We start from the raw sequence: 15244 nt of genomic DNA, 5'->3' as shown, positions 1-15244 counted from the left end.
CTGCGGTCAAAGCGCACGCCAAACTGTCCGCTTACGCCACAAGCTGGCACGCGTTGCCGATCCTGCTTCGGTTTTTTTTTATCCCCTTCCCTGCAATTTGGGCCGCAGATGCGCCGCAGATAAGTACAGGGCTGGCTCATTTCTACTCACGGCGTTGAAAGAAATGCTGAGGGACTGATGTTAAAGGTCCAGCTATCCTGCCCCCTTACGGCGTGGCTGCGAATACGAGGCAGGCACGAGGTCAAAGAGGACCGCTTGCCACCCTGTACGACGGCCACCGGGAAAAGTCCCACAATGCCCTGGCGCCTTTCATCTCCACACCGGGCCATTTTCCCGGGGAGGCCGCGGCGCAGGTACTTTTTAATCACCGCAACGACGGAGGCTCCTCCATAATGCATGCGTGGGATCCCGGAGAAAATTCCCCACAAAAGGAGGAAGAGGGAAGAGGAGGGAAGGGGGGGCTAATAAACATGTTGCCGTCGGTTTTGATCATTGTCGAGATATTCCGCGGCAAATTAGCTAACACTTATAAAGACAGATGTCACAACATGTGCTGCCGCGTTTATTAGCCGCCTCATTCCTCCCACTCGGCTGCCTCGCTTCTCCTTACCTTTACCAGACCTGCTGTTGTTTACCTCGCTCGCGTTGTTTATCATTAGTGGTCCGCCGGCGTGGCGCACACACACACACACACACACACACACACACAGTCAGACCGAAGTGCCACACTCTGACTTTGGCCGCCACCATTTTACAACGGAAGGCCTCTCCGAGCTGGATTCCGGACGCTCGTTCCCCCCGTGATGGCTGGTCACCTTCTAAAATGCACCATTCTGCCCGCACAAACCACAGACTTTCAGACCCGGCGAGATATTCGCAGCTCACACGCACTATAAACACGTTTTATCAGAACAACGTCTTCCTTAAATGCAGCAAATTCATTTCAGAGGCGCGAACGGAGCAGCCTGTCGCAGCCCTCCTGACGAAAGGTCCCCATCCCGAACCCCGGGCCGGGACGCACCCTACACGTGCTGCTCCGGGACCCGTCGTCCCGCGGCAGGACGCCACGCACACAGCTCGCGGCACAGGAGTGGCGGGCCCCCGGCAGGCACGCCTGGCACCAAAAAAAAAATTAAAAAAATCCCTGCGAGAAATCTGGACCACCACCCCCTGCCAGAGCATCCAGATAATGACAGGCGGCAGAATTACAGTCACAGCTGTGATATTGCAGGTGATGGGTGGGTAACAGAGGTGGTGGTGGGGGGGGGTGACCTGTGGTTATTTTAAAACTAAGACTCACGTGATTAAAGTTTTGGCGTTTTTTTTCTCGCGGGGGGGGGGGGGGTCATTTACGCGGGGGTCAGAAAATAAAAAGAAAAGAAGAGAGTAGAAAAGAGAAGCGGTCGGAACTTACCGGCACCACGATCCACTCCTCCGGATCGGCGCGCTTTCACTCCCGATCAAATCCACCTGCACACACACACACACACACACACACACACTCGTAATTCCTGCAAATTTTTTTTTTTTTAAAAAGCGGCGGCGGCGTTTTTTTTTATTATTATTATAACGGGAATTTAACGCTGGCCTTGAACTAAATCTGAACAATGAAAAAAATAGATGTTGTTCTGGTGCGGGCTGAAATGCAATTTTTCCATACGCGACATCCAGAAATATAAATATATATAAACTGAATATATAGGCTGTGAATTAAAATGAGTTTTGATTGCTTGGTATAAATAAAAAAAAAACCGGAGGCGCGGGTAGAATTTTTTTTTTTTAAAAAAGGTGCGTATTTCCACATGTGAGGTAATATGAAATAATAAGGTTTAAACGCGCCGCGGACGGACGTGCTGAACGGGCAGGTCTAATTATACATGCGCCGCCCGGGCTCCGGTGCCCGCCTTACCTTATGAGGGCACTTCCACTCGCAGCTAACAGCAACTGCGCTAAACACGAATGCCAGGGCGGGGATCAGCTTCTGTCCCCAACAGAGACCAACGGGGTGGGGTGGGGGCTGTTTTTTTCAGACAGCGTACCCCCGTAACCCCCCCCCCCCACCCCCCCACCCCTTCATCAATTCAGACAAGAGTGTATTATTAGACACCGGTTTATTCTTACACGCCGGCGCGATATTTATTTCCAGCGGAGGGGGAGGGGGGGGGGGGGGGCATTAGAAAAAATAAAAAAATAAAAAGTTAAGCTCGGTTTAATTAAGGTGTCCGATTGCGACCCCCCCCCCCCCTTCTTCTCCGACGGAACAACAAAGCTTTTGTTAAAGAGTTTCGGAGAGAAAGTGGTGCCTTCCAGCGACACGGGGCTCTTCAATATTTGCTGTGCACGTTATGATATGTAAAATAATAATAATAACGATGATGATAATTAAAAAATGAGTTTGTAATGCGCCGCGGGGAGTGCATTCAAAGTTTTTAATATTATATCTATATATTTCATATTATATATATATATATATATATATACATTTGTTATCAGCGCCCACGCAGCAGGGGCACGGACGCGTTATCTGCGCGCGCGAGTGGCGCCAAATATCGAGGAAACACCCGCGACCCGACGGGCTATCTGGCGCGCACAGGCCGACACCTTTTACTGCGGACCCTTCCCACGGTATAACGGCGGACCCTTCCCACGGTATTATTATACATTAATAAAATGCACGTGTAGAATAAGAAATAAAAAAAACGCAGCCTTATAAATAAAACGTCTGTAGCCGCGATGACGGATCCACGGGCTGCGCGTCGTGTCGTCGGGTTAATTGTATCTGTGTGTGTGTGTGTGTGTGTGTGTGGTGTGTGTGTGTGTGCGCGCATTCTTCCGAGGTCAATTCCCCTGACCTCCAGCGAGATGTCGAGTCGGGCAGGTCCCACGCACGGGAAATAAAACTACGATTTCGCGGCTTATGTTGCCATATTGCGCGGATTTTTTTAAAATAATAAAATATGTATGTATATATATTTTGGTGAACTTTGTTCCCGGGCCTCTCCGCCGGTGACGGGGTGCGCGATCTGAAAGTGGGGAGCCCCCCTCCGCGTCCCGGCCGCTGAAGAGTACCCCTGTGTGGACAGAAGTGAAACTGCGTCCTCCCCCCCCACCCCGGGTCGCGGGTCCGGACGGTGCCCGTGAAGGGGAGCCCTGTCCCGGCCAGCGGTGTCGGCCTCGGCCCCGCGGCGGCGTCACCCCCGGCGCTTTCGGGGCGCCGCCAAAGGACGGACAGAAAATAAAAGTAAAACTTTGCGACGGTTGCCAGGTCGGGGCGAAAATAAAATTTAAAAAAAAAGAAAACCCCACGACTGTCACCACACGCGACGTCCGATAATCACGGTGACAACCACACAACCACACACACACACGCGCGCGCGGTAAAGGAATAAAAACCCGCGACGACGCGCACGTGCGGCGACGCGCACCGATCGCGGCGTTTAAAAAACGGAGAGAGAGAGAGAGAGAGAGACGCGGAAAGAAAAAACCCGACAAGACGCGAACACAACAGGTTCCCGGGGTGGGAGAGAGGGAGAAAGAAAGGAGCGAGTTTTACCTGGAGCGAAGTGGAGACGGGGGCGCTGCTGTCCGCCGCGAGGCGCGGTAATAATACTAATAATAATACTAATGAGCGGGGTAATGACGGGCCGGACGGGGCGGGGTCGCTGTCCCCCTGACCGGAGAGAGAGAATCTCCGTGGTCGGTGTGAAGTTCGCCTGTCGTCTCTTTCTCTCTCTCTCTCTCTCTCTCTCTCTCTCTCTCTCTCTCTCTCTGTCCGTCCCGCGGTGTGACGTCGCGGCTCCCGCTGTCTGTCGGTCTCGGCGATCAGCGCGGTACTGCGGCCATGTCGCGCTTCCCGTCGTGCAACATCAGAAAGTGAGTGGCTCCCCCCTCCCACGCCGGAGATGCGAGAGAGAAGGAGAGGAAAAGGAGAGAGGGAGGGGGGGAGGGGAGGGAGGGAGAGGACACGGAGGAGGGGCAGCTTTTCTTTTCTTTTTTTTTTTTTCTTTTTTTTTTTTTTTAAGACGTCCTTTATCCGAGTGGCGTAAAACATGTAAAGGTCGAGACTGCGCCGGTGCATGCCGGGAAAATGTCCGGGATTCGGGGAGAGAAGGACCGTTCCAGCCACGGAAAAAAAAAAGTTGCGACGCGGGGAAGGATGAGGAGAAGAAGGGGGGACGCGCTCTGGATTCTTCCAGAATGAACGGTGCTTCGGGAGTCGGACCGAGCCGAACCGGACTCGACTGATCGATTCCCTACTCTCACGGTTCTTCTACATATTACACACAAACACACACACACACACACGTATATATACATATATGAAATAAAGTAAAATACAACAAAGTTACCGAATAAACACGAAAAGCCCGTCAGCCGGGCGACGAAATAAAAGTCCCGAAACTGCAAACCGCGACGCGAATATCGGAATAAACTCCGCCGAAGCGAATCAGCTCGAATCTGGTCCGAAACTATTTAAAGAAAATGCCAAGAATTTTTTTTTAATATGACAAAAGGACGAAACCGGGGCGATCAAAAACGCGACAGAAGGTGACGGTCGCATTCCAGCACAGATTCTTTCTCTTTTTTTATTATTATTACTCTATTCACCTGCGCTCGTCATGGACTAAAAAAAAAATGAATAAAATCGGCGTTCTGTGATGCAGCTCCAGGGTAAAAATCGATCACAAGTTACGCGAAAAGAAAAGTTTAATAAAAACAAAACGACAACAAAAAAAAACTGCGGAGACGGAGCCGCGATTTCTATTGCGATTTAAAATTTTATATATATATATATATACATACATCAAAAAGCCCGTCCGGCGAATTTCCCAACGAGCTCGCAGCTCTTTATTTTATTCCAAGTCGCACCTTGAAACCTGACAGTCCCGCATCCCACGAAGAGGAACGTGATCGGTCCGCCGTTTATTACAAATATATATATACATACATTAATATAATACGCCCAAAAAGAAAAAATCAATTCCACGTAATAATGAGTATTATTGATAAGAGCACGAAGTACTTACAATGAGAGGGGAGACGCAGAAGGAAATGCTGAAGTCACACAGGGCTGAAGAGTGGGAGAGAGAGAGAGAGAGGGAGTTAGAGAGAGAGAGAGAGAGAGAAAGAGAGAGACACCGGGACTCTTCCTTCCACAACAGCCCATCACATCTGCGCCGCTGCCTCTTGACTCTCTTTCATTTTGCCATTTTCTCATTCCCCTTTGTTCCTGAGAAAATCATCGTCGTCGTCATCATCATCATCATCATCATCTTCAGTCTGATTCACTGGATTCAAGGCAACGAAGCAACACGTTTTCGTGCACCTTAGAATCCCCACACGTATACGCGTGGAACTTTTTGCTTTTATCTTTTCCGTTCAATCAAAGTGATTTCTGAAGGCCTCTCGGTGGAAAACGGCGGGACGGGGACGGCGGTGAAGAGCACGTTGACCCTGACCTCCGCTTTGGGCTCAAGTTGCCTTTCAGCCGTGCCGTCCCTCAGCTAGAAAAACGACCGGTTTTTAAATAAAACCAAGTAAAGACGAGATTGAAAAAGCCCCCTTCTCACCCTGGCACTCAACAAGCCCGCGGCGCAGAGAATTTCACGATTCTTCCCGTTTCCTTCGCCAACGTGACGCCGACACACCAAATTATTTTTAATTCGTATACTTTTTGCGTTTAATTTTACTTCACAATGTGTGCAGGTCGTCGTGCCATTTTTTTATAACGTCAATTTCCTTCCCTTTGCCCAGTACGTCGCCCTCTGTTTATTAACATGTTTTAGCATCTTGATAAGACGAAGCGCTGCGTGTGACGGTGGCGCGACGAATGGCCGCGCCGAGGATCGCTTGTGCGGGGCTCAGACGCCCCCACACGGCGGCATGTGGAACTGCAGCTCGCCGCGGCTGGTTGTACCTGCGTCGTGCGTCGCGCTCGTGACGGATCCACACGTCTGAGGTCCATTCCGAGCATGCATCTCATCTAAAATATTTTTTTTTTTTATTTAAATATACACACGGACATAAATTAACCATATACAACAAAATACACATCCCTGATTATTTTACACTTACAATAAATGTTTCTAAAGTGACTCCTTAAAATCATGGTTATAATTTGCAAGAGTAATTCTGTTTAAAGCCGAAATGTTACTCTTGAAATAATGAAGCAAGTTATCACTAAAAAATGATGCCACCCCGATTCTTGCATTAAAAAAATAGATTATGTTTATATGCGATGATGAAGCCATAAATTATACCGAAGTAAAATGTTTTTTTTTTTATGAGTAATAAACGATGAAAAACACACCCTCATGCATGCATTTGCTTTGTAATTTTACATTAAGCCGCTTGTGAGAATGGCAACTGATGTTTCGTGGCTTCACAGGCCCTCTCTGGAGTCTCGATGCCGGCTGCATTATTATGATATAAACAGACCTTCTCTTGGGCCATTAGGATCTCGTTATGGGGTCTAGGACCACGTTTGAACAGGTTAAAGCCTCGCAGGCCTGCCCTAAAAGGCCGTGCCAGTCCGGCTTGTTAGGGGAAAGGCAGCACACATCGCATTAGCATACCACGCCGCGCTTTGATGCGGCCTGAAATGCACGTCGGCTCTATTAATATTTCAGAGCCAGCCGCGTAAAAAAAAAAAAAAATCAACATTTTTGTTACATTAAATTAACATGTGTTCCACATGTTTAATTAGGGAGCACTCTTCTGTCAGACGCACTATGGCAGGCGCTTTATGATTTGTTGTGATTACGCGAGGAACCGGCAAACAACACTTCACAAAAAAATTCCGTCTGGTGCCTGGTGGTGCACCGTTCCACCAGGGAGGGGCCGGGGGTACAAGATATAAAAAATGAAAAAGATCAGTGTCAGCAACACCTGCAGAGGGAGAGACGTTTGTTATACTTCTGAACAGCATTCTGCACGAGCTGCTCGGGCACCTTTTATATTTATTCTGGAGCTGGGGGGAGTAGAGTGGTTTGGGTAGTTTGGTGGGCTCCCTCCCAGCTCTCCTGGTTTGAATTCTTTCACTGTGCACTGTGAGGTAGGAGGTGCCCAGCATGCAATGGGGTGGGTCAAATAAAGTGGCAGTTGTAATAAAAGACAATTAACGTGAATTGCATCCTTAGCCTTTTGGTGTAAATGATAATGCAGTTGAAATGTGACTTGGGAAACTATTAAACACCACACAGGAAGAAAAGATACCACATTTTTCTTCATAAAGGTAAAAGGTAAAAAAAAATGAAAAGACTTCACACAATTCCTGTAACAAAGAAATTGCGGGTTTTGGGTTTTGGAGTGACTTGTAAAGAAAGAAAATGACAAACTGCAACTTATTATGCAGCTGGAAACAGAGGGAGGAACCATTTAAATGTCAGCGGTTGGAAAAAAACAATTCATTATGGCATTTTGTGTTGATTTCAGGACTTTGTAGCCAGTTTAATTACAGATAATTGCTTTGTGGAAGAGACATGTGTGCAGCATATTTAATGTCTGAAATGAAATTACGATCTCCAGCAGCCACTGGGCTGTTTGAAGCTGAATGGTCCAAGACATTATCTCCAGTTCACAAAACATTAAGCACAGTGCACACACGGGCCACTCGCTCTGTCGAATGAACTTTTAATGCGTTGCTTCGGCATCTTTGCACCATTCCAGGGCACGAGAACTGAACGACAAAAAAAAGTTTGGGAGCATTGAGTTGAGTCACATTAAAACAGTCACTGTGTGGGTGATGTGTAAAAATATTCACTCCACGGGATAAATCATGTGCGACTTTGAACGTGGAACCTAAATTCCTTTTTTTTTCCCTTCCCCAGTGTGAAACAGACATCTGTAATTTTCTAAATTAATTACAGAGAAAGAATGCGAGTCATTTGAATATCACACAACGCATCATGAATAAATGTAGAGAATATCACAGGGTCACGGGAGTCAAGAGTGGAAAGGAAATAAACAGTGAGAATCGTTGATTTTGACAAAAAGTTGAGCAGAAAAAAAGTGCGACAGTATGACACTATGAACAGAGATGGAATGATGTATGAGCAGATATGGAATTTCAGTGAATCTTGCATACAAGCAAGACAAGAAAAATGTAATAGTTTGGAGAAAAATGGATCTGCCAAGGATTTCAGATAAAATTCCTAGATTTTTTTTACATATGTAGATGACAATGTGACTTTAGTATGTACCCATAATGAATTAATTGGAATTTATTGACCCTCAACTTTACATATAAAGAAAACTCCCATAAAGTAAACTTTAAAAGGAACAGCCAGAATCAGAATCAGAACCACTTTATTTATCCTAGAGGAATAATGTGTGGTGACTGCCTCATCACCCAGACACAAAGAGACACAAGACTGCAGAACAGCGAGTAAGATAATTACAATAGTAAAAAGTCTGAATAAAACTCCACATAAAGTAAGTTAAATCAAAATAAATGAAGATCAGTGGAAAGAAAACAACCATTATATGAATAGAAGCAATAACAATAAATATTACAGTAATTGGGTAATTTAGCGTGATATAGAGGACAGCATACCAGTATACAATTTTGCACATAATATTTGGTGCAAGGTGAGAGCGATGCACATGATTGCACATAGACTGTTCACATAGTCCTCCACACCTGCAAACCAGCAGAAGGTTCTGCACAGGTTATTTTGTCGGTGTGTGTCTGAGGCCGGAGTTGTAGAGTCTTACGGCAGATGGAAGGAGGCTGTGGCCAAAGGGGCTTCTCAGATCATTCATTGTCCACGTTCTCCTTTCAGCCACAGTTACCACACTCTCCAGTACTATCCATGCCCTCTGAGATCTATTAATGAAGACATCATTTCCTCTTTCACATTTGTCAAGTAAGATGTTTGATATCATGTGACGCTTTATAGGTGCCCTGGTCACCGCGAGCGCCTCTGCAGGGATGATTCCTTCGCTATATTCAGTTCCAGAAGGTTCCTGGCCGTAGGGCGCTGTAAAAGCAGCTGCTGTGACCTCGGCCCCACGAGGATCCTTGTTAACACGACTGTGCGTGTTTCCACTCCTACTCTCTACCACTGGTGTCAGGCTTCAGCAGCATCTGCACACCGGCAATGATGGACTTTACCTCCTGCCTACATACGGCAGAGCTGCACAAGAATGAAGCACGATTGTCTACGTGCGCGGCAGCATTGGCACACTGTCCACAAAAGCAATGCGGTTAATTATTAATGAACACAAGGTTACGTAATTAACCGAGGCGTTATTTGCATAGATGCAAATGATCCTAATCCCAGTTGGAGGAGTGAAGTGGGACGCCCCGTTCTCATTAGTTGACCTAAATCACCGACTTGCTTCAATGTTTGTTCACATCTATCTAATTTTTCTCTTTAAGTTAACAAGGAGCATGCAATTAATTGTGTTTAGACGAGGAATCCCTCTTAATTGCATAATGACAGAACCACACAGAATATTAATATTTCAGTGCCGTGCTATTAAGTGTATTTGCAAATGGCATCAAAATCCAAAGAATGGCTTAATTATCGGATCGTATTCCTTGGATCGTATTCCCAAATCAAATGGTTCATTAAAATATAATTCTGTGTATGGAAGTAATTGTCTAAATGATACTGTATAATATATCATACTATATGATACTATAATGGCGTCAATGACATCAATTCTTAAAACCAACCATCCTACGTCTTCCAGATCGTTTCATTAATAACTTGGTTAATGAATAATGATGAGCGCTGTCTGTGGTGCTGATTGTTGAGGGTTACAGGGTTAAATGTGATCATAAGGGCAAATTTTATCAGATGCTAGATTGCCGAAAAAATCCGAGAGGTGCACCAAGTGGCATCGCGATTAGCGACATGGCCTCACACCTTCACTGTTGTGAAGTTTACACGCTCTCCCTATATTGGCATGGGTTTCCCCCGGGCTCTCCGGTTTCTCCAAAGGCCAAGCGGATGAGGCAGCAGACCCATAATTGGATCCTGCACCGCCAAGGTGCCACTGAGGTGCCACTGAGCAAAGCACCGTCCCCACACACTGCTCCCCGGGCGCCTGAATGGCTGCCCACTGCTCACCAAGAGTGATGGTTAAAGGCAGAGGACACGTTTCGTTGTGTCACCGTGTGCTGTGCTGCAGTGTTTCACAATGACAATCACTTCACTTTCACTGGGTAAATTTGAAAACTTGAGATTGGCACCGTAGGTGTGAATAAATTGTGTGTGCGCTCTGGCGTGGGCGGCGCCCAGTGTCCCAGGATGGGCTCGTGACCAAGGGAAGTTTCATGACCAAGCGAGCCGCAGGCAGCATCAGGAAAATGGTGTGAGTTTCCAGCCCATGATATCGTGGCGTGATTGACGTGCTTCGAGGAAACCCACCTACGTGGCCCTTCACAGTACGGAGAAGTGAAAGGTAGTACAGAGCAAAGTTGTGCATCTCCAGGCAGCCGATCTGGTATGTGTAATGGGCCATACATCGCGGCGTCGCCATACGCACGGTTCCATACGCCCGGGGGGTCATGGTTCCTCCATCAAATCGCGCAAGTTCACCTGCATTCACCTATTCACGCGGGGCCCTATTCACGCTCTGCGTTGCACATGGCGGCAAGGATGTGGACGGCATGCCTCATTACGAGCACAATGGCTCGTTTTGTACATTGCAGTGTTGGTGGAACACAGCGAGGAATTCGAGTGGAGCATTTTTTTTTTTTTATTCCTGAGACACTGGTTAACCTTAATTGAAAGTGAAAGGTGCCGCTTGGAGGCTCCCCAAGCTGAAAGAATCATTGGATCAAATGAAAAGCCCAAGGACATTTAGTTCATTTGTGTTTACAAAAAGCCCGACGCGCCGCAGGTATTGTAAACGCCAGTAAGGGTTATGAAAGTGTTTTATTGTTTCCTGCAAACGCAATCGTTTATGAGCGAGTCTGATCTCCTGTTCTATTCGAACCTTATCAAACATTTATAAAATGAGAGGCAACCTTCGGTAAATGCTATTATTTCGGAAGTACACAAAAGAGAAGCGTGCTAAAGCCTGCCTCGTGTTCTTATTAGAAGTTAATGGAGACGGTAAATGCAAAAAGTTGCATTTAAGCCGTTCTTCTGTCTGCAGACACGTGGGGGGGGGGGGGGACTTTAAAAGAAACTTTCGGTCATGCCGAACAGAACTCCTCAATTATTCACCGTCATCCTTATCAAAGTGCGGCCCGAGAAATCAATGGGCATAAAAGAGCACATGATCCCATTTAAATTCCGAGTGTCTTTTGTATTAGCTCTGCCTGGCTCCCTGAGGTGAATGCACAATCGGAGCGTGGAAACGGCCCGGTTCCCTGCGGCCCTGAGAGGTGTAAAGGGGAGAGGGAAAAAACTCGCGCCGCACTTAAACACACAAGCGGCCTGCCTCCAAATGTCTATATATTGAGCTGCATGCGAGACATAAAGTCCGGCAGATCTTCTTCTCCTCCTGAAGACCGGGGCTTATTAAGCAGGCAGTGGATCTCAGACTGGAGCATCGATCGGCGTCTTTTTTTTTCCGGATGTGCGTTCCTCGGGCTGAACAAAGCTTGATTATTCGGAGGGTGGAAGTGCCCGGGAAGAGCTGATCAGAACCATCCGCCCCGCTGAAGGCTTTGGACCTGTTCGACATTACAGAACACAGAGGTCTCTGGGGTCAGGGGGCAGCGTTGGCCCTTTAATGAATTCAGGACCCGTCCCCTGGGTGGAGTTGGGTTTCACGCTGGGGTCCGAGTCCCACACCCTCCCGAGCGTCCTGACGGCGTCCGCTACCACCGAGCGTAACGTGATACGTCTCAGCTCTTTAACAGGAGGCCTTGGTGCCTGATGTAAGCCAGACCTTGAGCAAAATATGAGTGACTCAAGAACTCATTGTTCATCTCTGTCACACACATACACTCATACATACAAGCAAAGCGCCGCCTATTCAAAATTTTATAGCAGAAAGCATAAGGAATGTTTAAAACTATAACTTTAGAATTGGTAGTAAACCAGTATGTCATGTCGGACATATCAGGTGTGTCTTCATTGCACTGAAGTTGAGTTAGCAGCTTGAAAAGGACAGCATTTGGCAGATGCTCTTATCCAGAGTGCTTTAAAATATGCATCATTAAAATTCTTCGTTTGATTCACTAGGACCCAATCTGTATATATCACTCGCTTGATTCCAAAAATCACTGGAAAGGATGCAGGGAATCTATGGTTGCGGTGATTTTGAAGATTTTGACTTGTACAGAATCTTAACTTACTCACTTAAATGTACATAACACTTACATTTGCTTAAAGTATTTGTAATGTTTTGAAAGAGCAAACAATTTCTATTTTTGAGGGTGGACCAAAACCTTGGACCTGTGGCGTGTGCATTATAAATATTTATGTCACAAGGACTTCCAGGCCCAGAGCCTTATAACTGGCGTAAACCTTGACCTCAATAACCAACTAATTTGGGTCGTTTGAAATTTGTTTAACATTTAAAATTGAATGTACTTTACACTCGCCCTCTATAGCTCTGGTAATTAACGGCGGGATAAAAGAAAGGGCTAGAGCAATGCATTCAATGAGATTATTTCGCTTGGACATGGGAACCTTGTGTCGGTGTTTTACTCAGTGACACTAAACAGTGAGCATCCTTGCCTCTTTGAATGTAACATTATAACTCATCTAATTAACATGGACCTTCCGAACAGCTAGCCAGAGCTTTTCTATTTGCATCGCCTACAGAATGTAAATTCAAAAAAATATATATACAATGATTCAAAAATGCTATTTAGACATTTTAATTACATACCATATAATGCTAAGAGCTATTGCAAGCTGTAAAAAAAAAAAAGTCTCCTAACTGTGCTGTTATGGCAAATAATTAAACCAATTAATTAACGAGTGAGTGACTGAGTAAGTATGTCTCACTCATTCTATGATGAAAAGTGCCTCTGACACCATGGTGATTATGGACTTTTAATTATCATAGGCCTTAATGAGAGTATAGAGAATCGTGAGTTGACGGCAGAATGTTGCAGACGTGCCAGTGAACGGTGTGTACTGGGGAAACGTGTCTGGAACCAGCGAGGAACACTTTGTAAAGAATAAATGTGGGATGGATGCGCTTCGTTTAAGAGAACAGGGCGGAATTTGCATAATGGGTCTTTTTCATTCTGTTTGAAGTCCGGAGAGTAGAATAAGAAATGTATATGAACTCGCAGCCAAACGTCAATAAAATGGAAATGCCATAATTCCCTGTGGAGGCTGAGGGGCGGATTTCTGCAGGAGGAGGGAAAACAACCCATTTATTGCCAAATAAGCAAAATAAGCGGATGTGATCGGACTGATGCCCACCAGGCTCGAGCACACACAACACGCACACCCCAACACACACACACACACACTTCCTTCACTAATCGGACGGAGGCAGATGTGGCAGCACCCACTGAGGAGCAACGGGTGGTGCGCAGCTTCTCACAGGTGCTTTCAAAGAACACCACATCACGGAGCAGAGAGCCTAATTATCCTCCAGTTAACGATGGAGACCTCACAAGAGAGTGCGGCGAGGCGCCGCCCTGGGAAGTTCACCGGGATGAATTTGTTTATGTGTTTTACGTTCAATATAAGAGCCACCGTGGCATATATGCTACAATTTAGAAGTTAGAAATGAGTTCATTCGAAATTTCCTCCTTTTCTATTAACAAAAAACATGAAATGAGGTTAAAAAGAAATTAGGATTACATCAATTAACCTTTTAAAGTGACATTAGTGCATGCATCAGTGAAGCCAGCGGGCCACTCGAACTCATCAACTAAGGGCACTACTTTCGAACTGGTGCTCAGCGCGACATGGGGATTGTTCGCTAGTGTAAGGCGATAAGAAAGAAAATCTTTTAACAATGCTTAATCATGTGCTGCAGGTTTGTGCATGAGATCGGTCAATCATCAGGCTCCTCCACTTATAAACGCTCAGCACCACTTTAAGAATAGTGTCCTAATTCTCTATTTATGCAAATTTCTCATTCGTTTACAGCCGATGCTAAGTGAACCTACATTTTGGAACAGTCTGAAAAAATCAGTGCTTAATCAGTCTCAGAATCGGTTTGTTACAAACCATTACGAAGGCCGGGTAAAATTAATGGATTGTGTGTTTTTATAATGGTAGAGGACTGGAATTAAAAATGGCCTTTTAAAATCTTGGAACCTTTGAACCTAAGAAACTTTTTTTTTTTTCTATTTTTGTTCACCTCCACCTCTCTTTTTGTATTGAAAGTTCATCTCTGTTTGCTTGACTCCGCTATTAGAATGAAATGTAAAGAGGTCAAAGCAATCAATAAAAATGTTCAAAAAGAATCGTTGCAACGGCAACGAGAGTCCACGCACTCCTCCTTTGTACCAAGCTCCCATGAAAGGTTACTACACAACACAGGAAAGAGGGGCAAAAAATAAAATAAAGTGTTTTAAACATGAAAAGTTATATAAAAATTTTTTTATTCTGATGACTATTCTTTTTTTTCTCTCCACGGTTTACCAAACGCTTCAGCCGTGGCCTTTGTGATTAAAGATAAAAGTCTTTTCAGCTTCACAGCAGCAACTTTCAGAGACATTCTGCCATGTCCTGGAAAACGTTCTTGCAGCATGATACTGAATTACAAGATCCTTGACACAAGACAGCTTGTTAATGTTTTTTTATTTAAATGGTTTTTTTTTTCTTTCTTAAAAAAAAAAAAAAAGGACGCCGTGGCCCCACCTCCCCACAAAGTTTTGTCAGAAAATATTGTTATTATTAAGGTTACATCTCCCCAGCATCGTAAACAAAAATAAAATCCTTTTGGCAAGCTAAGAGGAAAACTGGCAGTGCTAGATACACAAAAATAACTTTTCAAGTGATTTGGTGTAAGAATATCATCTGAGTCAGATAAAAATACAATCAATATTTCACATGACTGTTTGTGTCTTTCCAATCCTGTAACTTCTCAGATGAATAACACCTCACCTTACGCTTCATTAGATCCTCCGTCACAAAAAAAAAAAAAAAAACCAAAACAAAAGAACCTCGACTCAGAGCACACTGCAAGACACAGCAAACCTTCCTCCGCTTGAGAAATAAATTGGCTTCGCATCGTCACCGTCGCTATGGTACAGTATTCTGTTAAAGTGCAATAACATGTAGAAAACAGCTTTTCTATCATATGATTAACATTGTTAATATATGCACAGCAGTCTCCACACTAATAACCCCTCCCACCCTGC

The 15244-nt window shown here is 45.3% G+C and overlaps 1 long non-coding RNA gene across 1 annotated transcript; it reads right to left on the bottom strand.

The window, feature by feature from the left end:
• Positions 1 to 1457: 1457 nt before the first annotated feature.
• LOC114766408 (uncharacterized) lies at positions 1458 to 5663 on the bottom strand. The gene is made up of 3 exons (XR_003742782.1): positions 5571 to 5663; positions 5028 to 5071; positions 1458 to 1470 (listed from the first exon to the last, which is right to left on the bottom strand). It is a non-coding gene; the product is annotated as an uncharacterized LOC114766408 (long non-coding RNA).
• Positions 5664 to 15244: the final 9581 nt, after the last annotated feature.

This window comes from Denticeps clupeoides, chromosome 16 (assembly GCF_900700375.1).
Source record: "Denticeps clupeoides chromosome 16, fDenClu1.1, whole genome shotgun sequence".
Lineage (NCBI taxonomy): Eukaryota > Metazoa > Chordata > Actinopteri > Clupeiformes > Denticipitidae > Denticeps > Denticeps clupeoides.
The sequence above is the reverse complement of the archived record's forward strand: the minus strand, read 5'-3'. Positions and strand labels throughout refer to the sequence as shown.